An 18,626-nucleotide genomic window follows, 5' to 3' on the forward strand; every position below is an offset into this window, starting at 1 on the left:
CTTGCCCTCTCACTTCTGGCCAGGCTGGCTGTCTTCCAACATAATCACAGAAAGTTGATTTACTTATACCCACATATGCACTTAGCCCTGGAACTTAAGATGATGGATAACTATACTTTAAGGATGCTAACATCTAACAAATTACTTTATAGTAATATGATGTTCCAAGTAGCTATTATGGAAACTTTGTTGATACATGCATCTGATGAAGTGGGTATTCACGCACGAAAGCTTACGCTCCAATACACCTGTTAGTCTATAAGGTGCCACAGGACTCTTGGCCGCTTTTGTTGATACATATGACACTAAGCCTCCAGTGGAACCCCAGGACCCACATGGGTCTTAAGGATTCTGCAGGGTTTAAGGCTGATCCCCTTTTGCCCCACAGAGAAATTTCTCCATGGAAAAATGTGGATGGAACTTCCTGACAGAAACCTTATGGCGGTTTCTTCTCTCCCTGCTCCCCTCCTGCAGGTTTCCCCATGGGAGTGTGAGATGTGGCATCTATGTAACTGATAAATTATTTAATTAACATTTTGCAAAGATTTTGTACTTTACAAAAGAATTACTTGATTTAATTGCAGCAAATAATTTTAAAAACCTATTGCAGGAAATGCTTTTCAGAAAACTTCTTAATCAATATAGAAGAAAAATTACTGAGAATACTGGGTTTTGAATATATCCACCTTTCCTCAGATTTTCTTGCTTCACTGTTTTCTAGTGCCAAACTGGGAATAAATTAAGCAAACCACTGAAAATTTCTACCAATTTATGATTGGGAATGAGTAAAACAGTTTAATTACAATAAGAAGCCCTTGTCCTATTGAGCCAAACCTCAAGTGAACCATTTTAGACATGTAGGAAAGGTCAGTTAACGAACCAGATCCCAACATGGCTTTCTATTGCCACTTCAAATCTGGAGATAAAGTCTTATGATATTTCTACCACTCTGTCTAATCCAATTCATTCCAAATCAGTATAGTTATACCAAACATTATTAATGGTCACTTGTATATCCCCATTTCCTTACTTCTCAGCATTCATTCACTTGTGAAGTCAAACAGACTATGTCAACAATCTCACTTGAAAGTTTCCTGAGATATGGGGCATAGCATAAGAGGGTGAAGTGTCATTGAACTGTGCCCATTTTCATTTACATGGAATTTGGTGTGGAAGATTAAACTTAAATAGAAAGAACTTCCATTGATTCCACCAACCCAGTTGCCTGCCTGTAGCATTCCACTATGTTAACTTCTTGGGGTTTTTTTCCCCCCTTTACAGAGAACAGAATACATTATATTCTACTGTGGAAGAATATTCTATTTCAGAAGTTGCAATTCCTTGATTTAAATCTTTAGCTATGACCAGAAATGCTGCGTGGAACTGCCATGGGCAAGGAGTTAAAAAGATATTCAAGATCAGAATTAGTGAGAATTTCCACTCAGTCAGTAGACTTCAGCTTGGTCTCTATTCCAACACATCTAGGCATCAAGGCATCATTCTCCCCTCACTTACAGCAGCATATTTCCATTGTGCACAGCATCCCTGAGCTACAACAGGTGCTTCCATTTGACCAATTAAGAGAGTGGGGCTATCAAAGATCAGGGAAACCAGTAACAGGAAGAACCAGTGAGTCAGGGCTGAATTGAGAGGAGATGATTGGCAGGAAAGGAGAGTTACCAGATCCAGAAGGTGTATCCTGAGGGAAGGCTGAAGGCAAGGAAAACAGCAAGGGGGGTTTGCTGGCCGACACCCCCCCCCCCAAGCCAGAGATCCAAGGCTGAAGGTAGGAGGAGGAGCAGCAGCAGCAACAGAGGGGGGTGCCTGTTGGTTCTGATCCACAGAGCTGAAGTCAAGGGAGCAGTGGAGGCACTTACCCACTGATGTCTCCAAACCACAGAGCTGGACCCAAGGAAACCCTCAGAGGTCCAGCAGGGCATGAGGGATGTTCCCCTGGTGAGCATGATTTCTCCTCAGAGAGGCTCCAGGGGTTCCTGCTGGGAAGAGCAGAGTTGCACTCCAGCTTGAAAGACTGTGGTGACTATCCTGGCAGAGGGACAGAAGATGACTGATGAGGAGCTAAGTGTGGTGGATGATGCCAGTGTGGGATAGTGGGACATCATGCTATGGAATTCTAAGGACAAGATGCATTAGGATAATAAGTGGACTATGCTGGGGACTTCTGTACTGCATGTTTTAAAAACAAATTGGCCCTCACTAGGAGGGGTATGCTTCAAGCAAGAAAGGCTGGACTATTTCTGGACTCTGAAGGAGGGAAACTAAGGCAGATGCATGTCATACCACAGAATGGTACTCCAGTTGGGGCCACCCTTTGACACATTGACTTCAGTGGAGTTATTCCTTATTGACAGAAGTGAAAGGAGAATCAGGCCCATAATCTACAGAAGCTTCTTTTTCTATTGCTCCCTGCTTTTTTACTCTCTTCACAACACAGTGCAACTCACTCGGCTCTAGCAGTTACTATATAGCAATTACTAGAGCAATCAATTAAATCTTTGAAAGCAAATAACTTAAACCCTTGAACCTGTTTTCTGACCTTGGGTTTACTAGAGGTTAGAATGATAGATTCCTTAAAGTGATAACACATCTTTGCTTCTCCAAAATGCAATTTATCTGTATAAGGTGAAGAAATATAATCCAGCCAAATAAAAATCTAATGGTACATGGCAGAGTAAGTGAAAGGTGTAGGGAGTACCTGTGATTCAACAAGGCATAGTATTACTTACAGAAATCTAAAGAAAGCTTAGAGAGCTATCTAAGGCAATGGCTAACAGACTGGACAAGTCTTAGGCTGACAGTGAAAGAATATGATAGCATATAAAACATCTCATTTCCCTCACTTCAGATTTTGAAATGTGAATGTAAGAAGATTAAAGGATTTGCACTGAGATAAATTTCTCTCTAAATCTTCTGATCCACTCTGAACCTATGAATAAATACTACCCTTCCCATAATTAAATAAACCTATTCTGTTGCCTCATACTTAGTCAGCAATAAATGGCTTCAGTATGATTCAAACTGTGTAAATGACACCCCGGATATATGGATTTCCTTAATAACAATGTAATTATTTACACCACTGGTTAATATTCAGTCTAAAATGCTGCAAACAAAAGCTGTTCATGTGCTTTACAGAAGAGTTTTCCATCTGAAAAACTATTTGCCAAAGCACAAGCATGCCCGTAAACATCCGACTAAAATGAAATTATTTCCACTTGTTATGAGATAGCATGGAATGACAGATTAAAGTTATGATTGAAAGCCATTTTGGTGGCTTCCAGTCTTATGTTGAGGCCAGATTCTCTCAGATCTGGACAGGAACAGAGAGTCATTTCTAGTTCACATATCTCCATTCACTCCAGCAACCAACTACTTGCTCTAACATTCCAGAGAGGTTTTGAGCGTGAATGAGATTTCTGTGAGGAGGATTACAAACATGTTGGGATCTGTAATGCTCTCAAAATGAACAGTGGATGGAGATCTAAAACAGTGGAAAGAGCCTCTGCTTGGCAGATGACAGTTACACTGAAAGTGATTGTCACCAAATCATATGATGTGTTCTTTGTAGTACTATAGTGTGACATCCAGTCAGGTACAATACAGACCTATAAGTAACTGTCACCTCTGCCCTCTAGCCTGATTTGCCACTGTAGCCTCCCACCTGGACTGCTCACAAACAGCCTCCCGCGTGCAAGTTACTCCCAGCTATATCTGTGCATGTGCTGCAGAAAGTCAGCCAGCCAAACCTTGGCTCTTACCAACCAGCTTTGGTTATATTGCACGCTGGTAAGAGCCAACATCCCAGTCTTAGATTTTCCCCCAGAAATGTATGTCCTGTACTGCCCAGTTCTCTCCTTGACAATACAAGTTTGTATAAAGTTTGTTATTGCTTTAACAGAAGTAATATACACATAACTTGCACCCCAAATGGAGTTTCCCAAACACTTCAATTTAAACAACTTGGATTAGATAAAACAAGTTTATGTAGCTACAAAGAAAGATTTTAAATGAGTACAAGTAATGAGGCATACAAGTCAGAACTAGTTACAAGAAAACAAAGTTTAAATGCAACTAGTGCCAAATTTAAACTATATTAGATTCAAGCAAATATACTTTCTCACAATATGCTTTCAGAAATCATACTGACCAAACTTCTGAGGTCAGGATTCTTCCTCCAGTCCAACGAATGCTTCGTTTGTTGTTTCTGGTGCCATGAATGCAGTGGGCAGGGAGAGAGAGAGAGACACACACACACACACACACACAGAGAGGAGGGTATATTGGAGTGTTTGTCCCTCCTTTTTATACTGTCAGTCCCCCTCTTGAAAAACATTTCCAGCTGAGATTCAGGAGACAAAGAGTCTACGTGGAAGAGTGTTCCCTGCTGCTTTTCCTCACCTATTTGAGCTTCCTTTGTTTTCATTTTCATTCCTGCTTGATGACTCTGTTTACTGCTTAAATGCAAATTAAGCAAAGCACACATTCCTTTGTTTGAGACAGACCTGTTTGCCAACCTGGGTTTGGAACATGGGTTAAGATGGAATGGAATGTATTAAAATAGACTGGAATCTTATAACTTCATATACAACGTTGCCACACACATTTTATCAGGACAATAATGACCAGCAAGTTATGTGCTTTCCAATGGTACCTCACAAGGCATACTTTGGGTAGATGTGGACACAGGGGTACATTCTGTCACACATACATGCCTAGTCATGGAACGCTATATTAGGTGCTGTACACAGAATACAAAGATTGTCCTTGCGTGTGACTGAGTGCTGAGATCTGACAGGTTGGTCAGCAATCTGACCACTGTAGCCTCAATTAGTTCCCCCACTAACAGCTGATTGAATAATTGGCCAATATGAAGAAGAGGCTGGGCAGGTAAGGAACTAACTAGGCCTCAGCTGAACAACCTGATAAAAGCCAGGAAGGAAACGATACAGGGGAGAGAGGAGGAGGACAGGACTAGCTGAGCCTGGAATGAAGGAGCTCCGTCGAGGAAATGAGACCTCCTATCCTCCGAGGGCCCTAGCAAAGAAGGGCAGAGAGATGTAGCGTTTAAAGCGTGTTGCACTGTACTGTGGTTGGTGAATGGATTTAGAATAAAATACTGACTGCACAGAAGAAGAAAGTGGGTCTGAGCAGTTTCTGGGCCATCAGAGGGTGGAGACAGAGCATGGCCCCATCACATTGCCCAAAGGAGCTTACAATATATGGACTTGTCTACACAAACAAACAATTAGTTTATAGCAAACTGGGGTGTGAATGTACCCCACACTGGCCTTATTCATAGATATCAAGGCCAGAAGGGAACACTGCGACCATCTAATCTGCTTTCCTGTAAAACACAGGCCATAGAACTTCCCCAAAATAATTCCTAGAGCAAGTCTTTCAGAAAAACATCCAATCTTGATTTAAAAATTGTCAGTGTTGGAGAATCCACCACAACCTTGGTAAGTTGTTCAAATGGTTATTTACTCACTGTTAAAAATGTATGCTCTATTTCCAGTCTGAATTTGTCTACCTTCAACTTCTAGCCTGTGGTTTGTGTTATACCATTTGTCTTCTAGACTGAAGCACCCAGTATTTCTTCCCCATGTCGGTACTTGTAGACTAATCAGGTCACGTGTTAACCTTCTCTTTGTTAAGCTAAATAAACTGAACTTGTTGACTATCACTAGAAAGCATGTTTTCTAATCCTTTAATCATTCTTGTGGCTCTTCTCTCATCTCCAATGTATCAACATCCTTCTTCTTGAATTGTGGACACCAGAAATGTACACAATATTCCAGCAGGAGTCGTAACAGAGATTAAGTCATCTCTACTCCTACTAGAGATTTCCCTGTCTATTCATCCAAGGACTGTATTGGTCTTTTGTGCCACAGTGTTGTACTGGGAGCTGGCTATTCACTATGATACCCAAATCTTTTACAGAACCACTGCTTCCCAGGATAGAGTCCAGCATCCTGTATGTATGGCCGACATTCTTTATTCCTAGCTGTATACTTTTACAGTTAGCTGTATTTTAAAAAGCATATTGTTTACTTGTGCCATCTTACCAAGCAATTGCGATCGTTCTGAACCAGTGACCTGTTCTCTTCATTATTTATGACTCTCCCAATTTTTGCATCATCTGCAAACTTTTTCAGTTATGGTTTTATGTTTTTTTCCTGGTCATTAATAAAAATGTTAAATAGCATAGTGTCAAGAACAAATCTCTATGGGATCCCACTAGAAACACACCCATTTGATGACTTCTCCTTTACAATTATATTTTGAGACCTATCAATTAGCCAGTTTTTAATAAATTTAATATGTACCATAATGATCATATACCAAATGAGGAGATTAGAAACTGTACAGAGGTGACCAATGTAGTGCAGGCGATGTACAATGCAAAGCTGAGATGGGAGGGTCATGTAGTCTTTAGGGAAGACGATAGGTGGATAACTCACATCAGTGACAGCCCAGAGACCACAAGGTCCGCTGGACAGACCGAAAACACACTGGGCTGACAAAACTCTTTGGCCAGAAATGGAAAGAACATGCTTGCACTAAAACAGAATGGTGTGGCATTCGTGGAGAGACAGATGAGGACAAGCCAGACAAAGGTGATAATGATTTTAGATCCTTCTTGTTTTTTAATCAAAATGTTGTGTGATACCATGATATCAGAAATCTAAGTATATTACTTACTGTTACCTTTAGCGACCAAATATGTAATCTCATCAAAAAATATCAAGTTAATTTGATAGGATCTATTTTCCATAAACACATGTTGATTGTCATGAATTATATTACCTTCCTTTAATTCTTTATGAATAGTCCCATATCATTTGCTCCCTTATCTTGCCCAGATCAATGTCAGACAGTCAGACGTATAATTACCCAGTCATCCTGTTTACCTTTTTTAAATATTTGGACAACATTAGCTTCTCCCAGTCTTCTGGAACTTCCCCAGTGTTCGAAGACTAAAAATTGAAAAATCAACATTAACAGCTCCTCATCCAGCTCATTTAAAACTCTAAAATGCAAGTTATCCAGATCTGCTTATTTAAAAATGTCTAACTTTAGTAAACATTTAGCTGCTATTTAACTTGCTCCTGAGACGAATTGAACGTTATAATATGATAAGACTACATTATCTGTTTTGGTCCCTGTAGAGAGGGTTCATCAGAGTCGTCCCTCTCTGGGGTGGCGGGGAACCACACCACCTCCCTTAGTCCTTGCACAGCCCTTTGGGGAATCAGTCAGGCCGCAGGAGTCCTGGCTCAAGCCGTCTGGCAGGGGCTGAGCACACACAGGTAACAATTAACAGATAACTAGCCCAGGCCCTGGGTCAGGGCAGGGCAGGGCAATAAAGAGTCACAGCTCAGGCCCTTAGGCAGGGCTGAGCAAACACAGGGAACAATTAGCAGTTAATAAGCCCAGGCCCTGGGTCAGGGCGGGGCAGCGAAGTGTCCAAAGCTCAGGCCCTCAGGCAGGGGCTGAGCAAACACAGGTAAATAGCACACCCAGGCTTCAGGCTCCAAGCGACCTGGGAGAGGGGGGGAGATTGCCACCCACACGTTGGGTAGCAGGGGGGAATGCAGGCCCTCCCACTCCTCTGCATCCCAGCCTGGGGCCCTAGCAGTGGCCAAAGGCTCGCTGCTGTGTCAGTGGGGATTCTGGCTGCAACACACTGACATGGGTTCCAGCAGTGTTGCAGCCAGATTCAGGTCGGCTGCCCCCGGGCTACTTCCCAACTCCCACTCTAGAGGAACCTGGGTCAAGGTGGGGTCCTCGGGGGGTCAATCACCACTGGATCCTCAGGGTAGCTGGCGAGGGGAAAGCTCGGTGACTCTCCCACACGCTGGTCCACGTTGAATATCGGCTAGTCAGGCCAGTCTCCAGGTCCGTTGCTGGAGTCTCCCCAGCAGAAGCTGGGCCAGAGGTGTCTGGCCTCTCCAGCAGCTGTCTCTGGAGTTAGCTCTGGGGTTGAGCTCTTATACTTCCTGTCCAGCCTCTGACCTTCTGGGGGGGCGGGCTTAGAGTGCTCTGGCTCCACCCACTCTGGTATCCGGCAGAGCTCGTCCCTCTCCGGGGCACCGGGGAGCCACACTGCCTCCCTACAGTCCCAAATATAGAACAGAAATATTTACTGAACACTTCTGCCTTTTCTGCCTCATAATTCTACCATTTGCATCTAATAATGGGCCAATATCATTGCTAGGATTATTTTTTTCCTAATGTGCTTAAACTCCTTTTTATTGTCCGTAACTCTGCTGTCCATAGGTTTCTTCATGTGTCCCTTATCAATTTTCTGGATTTCCTAGCTTCTGATTTCTATGCATTACTATCAAAGTTCCCCTTTCTTTCATTTGATACATTTTTTTCTCTCTCTCTAGTAACTCCCTTCACTTCTGGTCTAAAACAGGCTGTTTTTTTTAACCAACATAGCTTTCTTCCTTGATTTTGGGATTGTGGCTTTTGGGGCATTTACTAAAGTATTCTTAAACAATTCCCAATTATCTTTCACATTTTCTGATTAAATTCTTCCTCCCAACTGATTTGGCTCATAATTGTTTTCAGCTTTGTGAAATTGGCCCTTTTAAAGCACCAAGTACATATATCATTGGTCTGTGATCAACTCATGATCACTTGTTCCTAAGTTACCATTAATTTTTAAAAAGAAAAGGAGTACTTGTGGCACTTTAGAGACTAGTACTCCTTTTCTTTTTGCGGATACAGACTAACACGGCTGTTACTCTGAAACCTGTCATTCATTTTTAGTTTCTCTGTATCTTTCAAGATGAAGTTTAATATAGAATTTCCCCATGCTAGATGCAACACTGACAGCAGACTAACTTTGTGTGGACCCTGCTGATGAGTGTAAAAAGTTTGTTAATGATCCTTGATCTAGTCCTCTGAAACTGGACTAGACCAAAGCATATTAATTCACTACTAATGTATGTCAGCAGGGTCCACATGTACAGTTAGTCCATGGCAGGGTCATGCAGGGTAGATTTACATCCCAGCTTGCCACGAGCAAATTGTTCATGTAAACAACCCCTTGGTATAAGACAAGAGATAACTGATGAATACAGAGAGATGGAGGATTACAAGGAAACAATAAGACAACAATAGTCAGCATGATCAGCCGTGGTCACAGCACAGCAACAGCCTAACTGTAGTCCAGTTGTTTTGTGGCAAAAGAGTGTTTGAAGCAGGATGATGAGTTAGATTTATGGATGTTTATGGGGAGCTCCTCTAAAGCATGAGGATCAACATGGGAAAAACACAAAGGTGCTTGTTTTGACCATTTACAAAGTGGAAGATGTAACTGACATCATGGGCTGATCAGAGTCAGGAGTTGACATGTTCAATAGGGAATGAGGAATGAAAGGTAAGGTAGGGATAGGCCAAGAAGGGCCTTGAAAATGAAAACAAGTAGTTTATGGCTGATGTGATAGAAAAGAGGGAGCCAGTGGAGGCACAAGCGATGACTTTCCAATGTGCCGGGGATGGGGGGGGCACTCAACCCCCACCCTTTGCCCCGGGCCCCACTCCCACTCCACCCCTTCCCCCAGGCCCCGCTCCACCCCACCCCACCCCTGCCCTGCCTCTTCCCTCCCTGTTCTGCTCCCTCCCTCGAGCGTGCTGTGTCCTCACTCCTCCCCCTCCTCTCCAGAGCTTCCTGCATGCCAACAGTGGTGGGCAGGAGGCGCTGGGAGGGAGGGAGAGATGCTGATCAGCAGGGCCTGCAGACAGGCAGGAGGCGCTGTGGGGAGGTGCTGCTGGTGGGTGCTCAAAACCCACCATTTTCCCCCATAGGTGCTCCAGCCCCAAAGCACCACAGAGTCAGCATCTACGGGTGGAAAGATTCAAAGAGAGGTGGTGACAACCAAGGTGAGGCGCTCAGAGCATATTTGCTGCAGCATTCTGAATGGATGAGAAGGGAAAGCTTGCATGTGTGAAGGCCAGAGAGAAGGACGTTACATTAACAAAGATGATGAGAGCCTGGAGGAGAGTGTTAGTTGTATGTGGATAGAAAGACTGCATCTTAGAGATGTTATGCAGAAAGAATCTGCAAGACTTAAATATAGCCTGGATGTGAGAACCCAGAGAGAGGTCCAAATCAAACATGATGCCCAGATTACAGGCCTGAGTGACAGGCTGGGTGTTGGTGTTATCCACAGTATCGAGAAAGGAGATAGGGAGGTGGGCTTGGAGGAGAGATTGGGAGTCTTGTTTTAGCCATCTTGAGGTTCAACTTATGATCATGAGGAGATGTCAGACAGACCAAGATTTTAGTTTGGACAGAAGGAAAAAGATCTGGAGTAGACAGGTGGATCTATATATCACCAGCATAAAGATGGTGGTTGAATTTGTGTTTGTGGTAAGATTACTCAAAGATAAGGTGTAGGGGGCGATGAGAAAGGGGACCAAGGATAGAACCTGGTGGAACCCACAGAGTTGGAGGAGGGATGAGAAGGATCTTCCAGAGGACACACTGAAAGAATGATTAGAGAAGTAGGAGGAGAACCAGGAGAAGCCAGTCACAGAAGCCAAGGGAGGACAAGATTTCAAGAAAAGGAGCATAGTCAACTAACAGATCAGGGAACACAAGGTTGGAGTACTGATTTTGAGCTTTGCTAGGAAGAGGTCATTATAGCTTTTGAGAAAAGCAGTTTCAGCAGAGTGCAAGGGATGGAAGCCAGAATGGAGCGGGTCTAGTTACACATGTAACTGCAGGAGAGGAACTCCAGACACAGCGACTGTAGACAGCATGTCCAATGAGCTTAGAAATGAAAGAGAGAAGGGACTTTAATGTGAAAAGTGATTGAGTGGAATTGATCAAACACTCACAAACTATGTAGCTTCTGATTCCAAGCATTGTTATTGATAATGTGGGGAAGAAAGCAAGCAGCAATGAGGTCAAGCTCAAACTAGGAAAGCACAACCTTCATGAAAAGAGATTTCCTGTTTATAACCTCCTTGATGGCTTGACACTGAGGATATCTAGAGAATATGGAAAGTGGACAGTTCTTAGATAATGAAATAGAGAAATGGCAAAATGACCACTTTAGAAAACTGTTCTTGATGCACATTTAAAAGCCTATGGCTTGTTGGCAATTGTAGGCAATCACAGATTCTTTAGTGAATTGGGAAGCAGCAGAACTGTAATTTAGTTCAATTTCCACAGCACAGGTACCAATGTACAATCTCTAATAACCTTTGCTTCAAAGCAATCTTACCAGCTATTTTTGTTTAGGGTTGTAAGTTCTTCTCCCTGGAGCCCAGTGAAATGGATTTTAATACCTTATGGGACCCAAAAGCCCTTCCACAAAGCCCCTTCTCAGACAGTCTCTATTCTAATTGCCAATACATATGTTTGTTTAACAGGCTGCAGCACCAAGTGTGATGAAGCATCTCATTTCCCAGAGCATTGCAGGGTAACAGAAAACAGAAGTAATGTCCAATACGTTACATTAGATAATTATCATGAGCTTATGCAGTTAATCAAAATCAATAAAAGCAATATGTAACAAAAATGAGCAGACTCAAGCATTTTGAACTGAGAATAATATAGTTTTAAAATTGCCAAATTATAATTAAGCACGATCAATATAATGTAGGAGACATTTGACCAAGATTTGATTTGCATCTGGGAGTCTTGTTGATGTGAAATATTGTACAGACTTGACTCCAGATATGATATTATCCTTATTGGATGGTGGGTTATTTTTTTTTCAACAGTGGTGTTTTAACACAGTGATTAGACCAGATGGAATATAAATCTTTCTTTCTTTTCTTTTTAAACCTATTTTCTTTCAAATTCCAGTTTCCATAACAACTTGATTTCACAGTTTTTTGTTAAATAGATCATCTTTTCTATATCACACCTAGAACTTTTTGTTAGTTAACTAAAAGAAATTGCATTTATCACTAATTATTTGCTGTCAAAAACATTCAACCTTTTTTTTCTTTTTTTTTTTTTGATAATGCTTTTCATTTGGCATGTTAAGTATCAGGAATAAATAGACAGAATGATCATATAAAATTCCTCCAAAACAACAAAACAGAAGGACTCCCAGTAGAAAGCTTGAGAATCTCATACCACATTTACACAGACTTCTAATGATATATTTAAAAGGACATTTCTTTCTATGAAAATTAAATAGTGGTGGTAATTTCACAACATTAGAGGTTTGTATATATGTCCCTCTTGTTTAAATGGCCAGTTCAAATTTTATTTTATGATAACAACATAAAATCATATTTCAATAAAATACCTTCCCTTTGGTTTCCTTTTTCTATTGTTTAACATCTATTTGACTATTGTCAGGAAGAGAAGAAAGACAGTGAGAGGTGTGATAAGTTAATATCAGGGAAGAAGGCGCAACCTAGCAACAGTTCTCTGGAAACCAAACCTCATTTGTCAAGCAACTCTAAAACAGGGGCTACCTTGCCCAAGGGATTGACAATACCATACAGAGCTTTTCACCAGTAAGTCACTGATATAAATCTGTATGAACTGAGCTGATGGTCTTGATCCAGTTCCTAGTGGGGAGGTGTCTGCTTCACAATTAACACTAAGTGGTACCCTTATTGTTGATTGCAGCAAGGAGACTAAGGACTGAATAGGTGGCAGACTGAGGCTGGATCCCATGCCTACTATGATTTGGAGCTATAGGCAGGTGTCATAGAGCTTCCCCCACAAGTGTTATGGTATTTTTATGTTAAAAGTATTTGTTCATTATAATAACCCCAAGTATCCCCCACAAATGTATTTACATCCCCCATAGATGTCCCTCTGCTGGGGTATGACATTTTCTCATGAAATGTCCACAGGATGTTTCCCAGATCCATTCTTTTGGATAACCAGGTTTGGCTTTCTGTTTTTCTCTGTACCCTGTTTACAACTGTAAAGTTTCTTTGGAAAGTGTAGCCATACAAGAGCTGTCCCACATTCCCATTGTCTTACTTTCAGGGTGATTGTTTATTGCTTAAGAAGTCCTTTGGGTTGGTAATTAACCACCCTTCAAATGTTTGTCTCGGGTATAAAGGGCAACCTTTAACCTAATTCTTTAAAGAGAAGATATAATCCACTTTTCAGAGGTCATCTGCTAAATCCACAGATGACTCTGCTACAGCTCCCAAATACAGTCTAGTTGTTTAGCTCAAGCAATTCATGCCTTCATTTCTTGAGGGCCCTAGTTCCATCACTAGTGTTGGTCAAGATTTTGCCACATAAATGGGGGCTTGTGCTAGATTTGAACTGCTTAGGAAAAATTCCTCTATCCAGAAGAAGCATGTGAGAGATATCCCCTGCTGTGCCTGATCCAGAATATATGGGCCTGTTGTAAATCCTGGCTCTTTAGCTCAAGTTATAGAGCTTTCAACTCTGGAGGTCCCTTGCTCATTCTCCAGTGCTAGCCAAGATGGCAACTATTACAAAGCTTCTCCCTCCCCCCCATCCAGTAATGTCATTTTAATCTTCTTTCCTTCTTATATCACCATAAATTAGATAGATTAAACCTGATCTGTCACAGACCGTTAATACTTTAACTGTAGCTGTTATATACTTGAACAAATTACAAGCAAGATTAGTGACATCTGAAAGAAATTTTCTTCAATCAGAGGATTCAAATGAAGATAGTTAACAGATAGTATTTATTGGTTAAAAATTTAAGTGATCTTCAAAAATCTATAAAATACAGCATTTTCCTTTTAGGAAGTTCCCAGGGAGAAGCAATTCTAAAGGACTAAAAAGCTGAACATAGAGATATGCAGTTACTGAATTACCTGCATCATGAAGACTTTTAAAGATGAATCCCATAGTCTTTCAGCTGTGTATGTTCAACAGGCAAAATACCTCTAGAGGTGCTAGGAGGGAAAAAAACATATATATATATATATGCATATGTTTATCTTTTGTCAATTGCTTCTTCATGTTTGTGACATGTTGATAATCAATTTTGTTGCTCTGTGGGAGACTGGTATTCTGACACACAGGTTTGTACTAGAGGTGAAAGAGTACTTTACACATCATTTTGAAAATGCTCAATTATCATGGGATTGAAAGAAGGGAAAGGGTTACTAGGTCATCCCACTCCTAATGGCATAGACTACAGTTCAAAGGCTTGACTTTTTTTCTTTTGCAGCTGAACCAGTTGAGGTTAAGTTCTATTAGAGACACTGTCTCTTTAAGGCTGATTAGAGGAGGAAGTCCAATATTTGAGAGTTCACTCCTCTAGATAACCAATTTCATTCTAGTATTAGGCCCACGTGGCTGAGGGTCTGTGACAGTTTGGGGAATCTGTCTATAGAAACTTATGAATTCCATTTGATTTTATGATCTCTACTGCTGACTATAGCAGCAGGGATTAAATCTTCCCTCTATTGGTAACACGGGTATTGTCTGAGACTTGGTCTAATGGGCGCCGACTCTGTGGGTGCTCTGGGGTGGACCACCCAGGAGGATAAAATGGTGGGTGCTAAGCACCCACCGGCAGCACCCCTATCAGCTCCCCTTCTGCACCCTAGTGTTTGCCGCCAACCAGCGGCCTTGCTGATCAGCACCTCCTCTTCCAACCCCATGCCTCCCACCTGCCATGAGGAGCAAGGGCAAGGCACCCTGGGGGGGAGGGGCCGAATAGGACCGGAAGAGGTGGGGCAGGATGGAGTGGGGGCAAGGCCTGAGGTAGAGCCAGGGCTCGAGCATCCCCTGGCATATTGGAAAGTCGGCGCCTATGCGCCTATGAAAATCCACATCCTTGAGCAATGTAGTTATACTGACCTAACCCTTCTGGTGTAGACCATGCTATGTTCACGGGAGGGCTTCTTCTGTTGACATAGCTAGTACCTTTTGAGGAGGTGGAATACCTAAGCCAAAGGGAGATGCCTTCCTGTCTGTGTAGGTAGCATCTTCACTAAGGCTTTGTCTACACTGGCAAGTTTCTGCGCAGAAAGGCAACTTTCTGTGTTGATACCCCAGAGGTGCACACACTGCCAGCCACAAAGTGCTCAGAAACTGTGCAGTTGCAGTGCTGAAAAAAACCCAACCCCGACAAGAGGCGTAGAGCTTTCTGTGCTGGTGGTACAGTGCTGCGGTGGCAGTGTAGACAACGTGGTCAATTACAGCGCTGTGATTGGCCTCTGGGAGGGGTCCCAGAGTGCCTGTTCTCGCCTCTCTGGTAATAGGTTTGAACTCTTCTGCCCAGCCCTCAGGTGACCAACCATGAGCTGCACCCCTTAAATTCCTTGGGAATTTTGAAAGTCCCCTTCCTGTTTGCTCGATGACGCATGCAGTGGTCTCAGTGCATTTTTCTAGGTAACCATGACTGCTCCATGCACCAGGTGATCCCCGCTTGGAGCAATGCTGAGCTGCTGGATCTCATCAGCATTTGGGGAGAGGAGGCTGTCCAGTCCCAGCTGCGCTCCAGCTGTAAGAGTTATGATACCTATGGACAGATTTCACAATGCATAACAGAAAGAGGCCATGACCGGGACACACTGCAGTGCAGGGTCAAAGTGAAGGAGCTACGGACCACCTACCACAAGGTGCAGGAGGCAAACCACTGTTTTGGTGCTGCACCCACGAGCTGCTGGTTTTACAAAGAGCTGGACACGATACTCGGTGGTGACCCCACCTCCACTGCGAAGGCCGCTGGGGATACTTCAGTGGCTCATGTGCCAGTCAAGAGTGGACTGAGCCAGAAGGAGGAAATCGAGGATGTGGAGGGAGACCCAGAGGCAGAGGACGACTCAGAGGCCAGAGATCCAAGCAGCCAGGAGCTCTTCTCTACCCCGGAGGAGGCTAGCCAGTCACAGCTGTTGGAGCTTGGCAAAGCGCAAACAGGAGAGGAGGCCCCTGATAAGTGCCTTTAATTCTGGGAATCATTGAAGCAAGTTGTTGGGGGCAGGAGGGTTGCAGAAAGCAGGATTGGGTCTGTGTGATGCGTGTATCACCACATGCCTAGTCTGAGCAGTGGAACAGGGTGTTGATTGACTCCCTCACTTCATGGGAATCTGCCTCAGAGATCTCCACAAAATTCTCATGGGGATACTGGGCAATCCACTGCCACAGGTTCTTTGGCAGAGCTGCTTTGTTTCTTGCCCCATCAAGGGTAACTTTCCCATGTCACTTTGCCATCATGGAGGGCGGGGGAGAGGAGGAACCATTGCTGCACTGAGGTGAGCTGCATAAAGGCCAGGGCAGAAGCCACAGGCTTGGAGAAGACCTTCCCTTGATTCCCTGATCACCCTCAGCAGCGAGGTATCTTCCATAAAGAACACAGCCTGTGGAAAATGTGGGGACAATAATGATTATAAGGACCCCCCTACAGTGCTGGCTTTCCCCAAGAGCCACACGCCCAGTGTATAGTGCAGTCCTGGAACACTGATTTCCTCTGCCCCTGTGGTTACTTGCCATTTTGGGGGTCTTGTGGCTCATTTGTGCTTGCCTGGAGTCAGCCAGTTAGTGATAGGTATGTGAATAATGTTTGTGTTTTAAATCACTGAATCAGTGGTCTGTGTGTTGCAAACAACACTGCTTCTGTAAAATGTTGCATTTTGGCTTCACAGGTAGGACCTTGGGAACCCAGCTTTCCTCTTTGTTATTGCCGACTGAACGGCTGTGCAGAATTAGAAAGCAGAAACAAAGAACTAAAGAGGACTTTCTGTGTGATGTCATGATGCACTCCGCAGCTGAAAAACAAGATTGAAGGAGTGGTGGGACAGCGAGAGGAGGGAGAACATGGCACACCAGAACAAAGCCACGGAGCGGCTCTTAAACATTATGGAGCATCAAGCGGACACACGCCAGGTGTTACTAGCACTGCAAACTGAGCAGTTCGGTGCCTGCCCTCCCCTGCAGCCGCTGTCACAAAACTCTTTCCCATGTGCCCTCCAGACCCCACCAACACACTCTTATCAACCTCTTGACTCCAGTCTATACCCGCTGCATTCCAATTCTCCCTCGTCACAGTCCAGCACTGTGGACTCCCAATGCACTCAACACTCATCCTTCTGCAATTTGGCTCTGCTGCACTGTACTCCAAAGGAGAAGGTTGGATATGATATCTGGACATACACAAATCTTTAACCATTCCAGGACCCCACCTCCTCCTGGGACCCTCCCTTCCCCCATCCCCCTCAGTCCTGATGTGTTTTTTTGTTCGTCTCTCTCCTCCGGTTGTTGTTTTTTAATAAAAGAATTGTTTTGGTTTGAAAGAAATCTTTATTCCATTAATTGAAAGCAAACAGAGCCCTGCAAAGCAACATGCAATTTTCTTAAACCTTCATAGTGCATTATCTGCATCAAACACAATCACCTCCTAGCATTACAAGCACTGCATTCTGCAGCATAGCAACAAATATTAGTGTCTTTCAGCTTCAAATTGCTGCCTCAAGGCATCCCTGATCCTGCGCCCCTCTACTAGCCCTGGTAGCTGGCTGTTCAAATTCAGCCTCCAGGTGCTAAGCCTCAGCGGTCCAGCCCTGAGTGAAGCTTTCACCCATCCCTTCACAAATATTATGGAGCGTACTGCACACAGCTATAAGCATAGGAATATTGTCATCAGCCAGGTCCAGCCTCCCATATAGGCTTTAAATGGCCAAAAGCACACTCAACGGCGGGCCTCTCCCACCTTCCCACAACTCTTAGCGGCAGAAGAGAAAGAGGTGCTCAGAGTGCACCGGTCCGAATACCTCTGCAAGTGTCGCAACTGTGAACACACTATTGCACAGGCAGCTGACAGTGTGACCACACAACAGCGGTTTCCCTTCAGCACTCCCTTCAGTGCGCTCCACAGCACTGGAATTCTGCCAATGTAGACATACCCTAAGTGCTACAACTGTGTGGCCGCAATGCTGTAAGTGCAGACACAGCCTCAGAAACAGAGCCATCAACAACTGAATAGCCGTGCCCTAGCAAGACAAAGGTGGCTACAAAGAAGCAATTAACTGTTAATGATCCTCTGTCTGCAATCGAACAGAGCAGAATTGGGGAAAGAACAGAAGGAAAACAAGATGTCAGACACTGCTTTGAAAAGAGATGCTATCTTGCACATCATTGCCAGAATGAGAAGACTGAGCAGGAGGTGCCCTGAACCCAAAAAGTTTTCAAGAGTGGGGAGGAAACTTAAGGAGGGAATTGCATGCAGATGTTTGTTGTTTTTCCTTAAAGTCTCCTATCCTTTTTTAAACCAGTAAAGTTATTTTTCAAAGCCTGCGCGTTCTTTACTTAATCTATTATTTGGTGCCCAACGAGTTAAACTCCCTCATGCAGACTACATTGCAGATAACACTCTGTGGGGTCACTGCCCCCACCTCCAATGGAGCCATTTTGGGAATGGGTGAGTGGTCAGGCAAGGGACAGGGCATTCTCTTCTACCCCCATGCACCAGCCAGCACAGCTGGAATAGACCCATAACAAATTACTTCCCTTTTGAGCAAAGACAGAGTGAAGGAGGGAATTATGATTCTCAGACTCACTCCCTGGTCTGCTGCTGGGATAATGTAGTTATGTGCTGCCCCTTGCTAAGGAGTAAACTCTCAGTTTCTCCCACAGAGAGAATTTCAAATTGTAGCCAATTGTGAAATTTACTTTTCAT

This window comes from Dermochelys coriacea, chromosome 1 (genome assembly GCF_009764565.3).
Source record: "Dermochelys coriacea isolate rDerCor1 chromosome 1, rDerCor1.pri.v4, whole genome shotgun sequence".
NCBI classification, from domain to species: Eukaryota; Metazoa; Chordata; order Testudines; family Dermochelyidae; genus Dermochelys; species Dermochelys coriacea.